This window comes from Schistocerca gregaria, chromosome 5 (assembly GCF_023897955.1).
Source record: "Schistocerca gregaria isolate iqSchGreg1 chromosome 5, iqSchGreg1.2, whole genome shotgun sequence".
NCBI lineage: Eukaryota > Metazoa > Arthropoda > Insecta > Orthoptera > Acrididae > Schistocerca > Schistocerca gregaria.
In genome coordinates, this window is record NC_064924.1 from 157,718,292 (window position 1) to 157,721,454 (window position 3,163).

At 43.7% G+C, this 3,163-nt stretch overlaps 1 non-coding gene across 1 annotated transcript; it reads left to right on the forward strand.

The window, feature by feature from the left end:
- The first annotated feature begins 793 nt into the window (after positions 1-793).
- On the forward strand, positions 794-868 carry Trnas-cga (transfer RNA serine (anticodon CGA)). The gene has a single exon. It is a non-coding gene; the product is annotated as a tRNA-Ser (tRNA).
- Positions 869-3,163: the final 2,295 nt, after the last annotated feature.

The window sequence follows — 3,163 nt, forward strand, 5'->3', positions numbered from 1 at the left end:
CTGGCACCTTCCGTCGGCGGTTACTGTAGGCTTCGGCATTGTGATGTGTTTGTGATAGATTTTTATTGCGCCATTGTTTTGAAACTGCATACTGCGGAACATACACTACAAAAGAAAGAAATAATCGAAATTCAAACAGTTGTCCCTTAGCCGGCGGCGGTGGTCTAGCGGTTCTAGGCGCTCAGTCCGGAACCGCGCGACTGCTACGGTCGCTGGTTCGAATCCTGCCTCGGGCATGGATGTGTGTGATGTCCTTAGGTTAGTTAGGTTTAAGTAGTTCTAAGTTCTAGGGGACTGATGACCACAGATGTTAAGTCCCATAGTGCTCAGAGCCATTTGAACCATTTTCAAACAGTTGTCGTTGGTTCGCGCTCGCAAAAGTCGATAGTCGAAAGGCCACTAATGACGGCACGACTGCAAAAGTAGTGCGACAGTCGAACATGGAACATTTCAATATTAAATATGTCATTATCATTAGATTTGCGACACTTCTTACGAGGTCAGAGAAATTTTGGTGAAAAACGCCGATTTTTCGTTACTTTCTTAAAAACTCTCGCTCGGGCACACAGTTTTATTAATCTGCCAGGAAGTTTCATATCAGCGCACACTCCGCTGCAGAGTGAAAATCTCATTCTGGAAACATCCCCCAGGCTGTGGCTAAGCCATGTCTCCGCAGTATCCTTTCTTTCAGGAGTGCTAGTTCTGCAAGGTTCGCAGAAGAGCTTCTGTAAAGTTTGGAAGGTAGGAGACGGATACTGGCAGAAGTAAAGCTATGAGTACCGGACGTGAGTCGTGCTCCGGTAGCTCAGTTGGTAGAGCACTTGCCCGCGAAAGGCAAAGGTCCCGAGTTCGAGTCTCGGTCGGGCACACAGTTTTAATCTGCCAGGAAGTTTCTTAAAAACTGCTGAATCCGGGTTATTTCCGTAAAAAGCACCCATTCACGTTATTCATCGCGTTATCGTTTAAACGAGTTCTTCCTGTCCGTACATATACATCATGAAAGGTGCTTTATATTCTCTTCGTTGTTTCGTGAACACAAGAAACCTGATTGCCAAATTTTGACGCTGTATTTTTGGCGTAAACAATCTAAAACTATAACAAACCTACCTTAAATATTTTTGTAGAATATTTTCAATCGTTACTAAACACAGTTACGTTTAATAAGGCGTTAATTAGTTACTTGCTGTAGAGCACCACCATCCTAAGGAACTTTCACGACAAGGGGAAACAAATAGCCGAAAACAAATGTAAACTTCAACACATGGGTGTCTAAACGTGAAAAATCGTATGAGGATAGGCCTGTCTGTTCGAACCCGATAAAGGCGCTATTTGTGTGAATAAATCAACAGTTGCTGCTTTCTTCTTTGAACGAATCAGCTTTTATTTTGTTCTCAGCTACTGCCTTAAAATGTCACTTTTCGACAAAACGGCTTCAAAAACTCTTACTCTGAACTGTTCATCGTCCAGGTTTCACTTCCATACAAATCTACACTCCTGAGAAATACCCACAGAAAAGACTACTTAACATTTAAATTTATGTGGAATGTTTACAAATATCTCTTCTTCAGAAATTCTTTTCTTACTATTGCCAGTTTGTGTTTTATATACTCCCCACTTCGCCCATCACCTACTGTGCTGTTCAAACTGCGAATCACTTGTACTACTCTTAGGGTCGCTTTTACTAATCGAATTCCCTCAGCATCACCTATTCGACAACATTCCACTGTTCTTGTTTTGCTTTTGTTGATAATTATTTTGTAACCTCTTTTCAAGGGATTATCCACTTGTTCTACTACTCTTACAAATTCTTCACCGTCTCCGATACAATCACAATATCATCGGCAAACGTCGAAGTTACAATGTCTCCTCCCTGAACTTTAACTCCCATTCCAGTTTTTGCTTTGCTTTTACAGCTTGTTCAATACGCAGACTGAAAGGCTACACGCCTGTCTCACTCGCTTCTCAACTGCTACTTTCATTTCATGTCCTTCAATTCTTATAATTGCAGTCTGGCTTCTGTACAAGCGGTACGAGAGAGTCTAAAAAGAGTAAGCAAAACATTATTAAATGGCTGACCAAGTAACTTAAATTGCACGCTGTACTACACTTCAAAGTGACACAGATACATGACACTGGTTTCCAACTTAGCCTCTGTAAGGTACGGTCGGAACGTTGTGCCGAGTATTGAACTCCTCGACGATAGAAATCCACTCCTTGGCCACGGAACCATCCGAGAACCGCTGTGTGAACGTCCTCATCATTGGAAATAAACTATCTGATCAAAAGTATCCGGACACCCCCAAAAACATAAATTTTTAATATTAGGTGCATTGTGCTGCCGCCTACTGCCAGGTATTCTATATCAGCGACTTCACTAGTCATTAGACATCATAAGAGAGCAGAATGGGGCGCTCCGTGGAACTCACGGACTTCGAACCTGATCAGGTGCTTGGGTGTCACTTGTGTCATACCCGAGATTTCCACACTCCTAAACATCCCTAGGTCCACTGTTTCCGATGTGACAATGAAGTGGAAGGGACACGTAGAGCACTAAAGCGTACAGGCCGACCTCGTCTGTTGGCTGGCAGAGACCGCTGACAAATGAAGAGGGTCGTAATGTGTAATAAGCAGACATCTATCCAGACCATCACACATGAATTCCAAACTGCATCAGGATCCACTGCAAGTACTATGAGAGTTAGGCAGGAGGTGAGAAAACTAGGATTTCTTGGTCAAGTGGCTGCTCATAAGCCACGCATCACGCCGGTAAATGCCAAACGACGCCTTCCTTGGTGTAAGGAGATTAGACATTGGACGATTGAACAGTGGAAAAACGTTGTGTGAGGTGACGAATCATGGTATACAATGTGGCGATCGGATGGCAGGGTGTGGGTTATGGCGAATGCCCGGTGTACGTCATCTGCCAGCGTGTGTAGTGCCAGCAGTAAAATTCAGAGGTGGTGGTGTTATGGTGTGGTCGTGTTTTTTATGGATGGGGCTTGCATCCCTTGTTGTTTTGCGTGGCACTATCACAGCACAGGCCTATATTAATGTTTTAAGCACCTTCTTGCTTTCCATTGTTGAAGAGCAATTCGGTGTTGATGATTGCATCTTTCAACACGATCGAGCACCTGTTCATAATGCACGACCTGTGGCGTAGTGG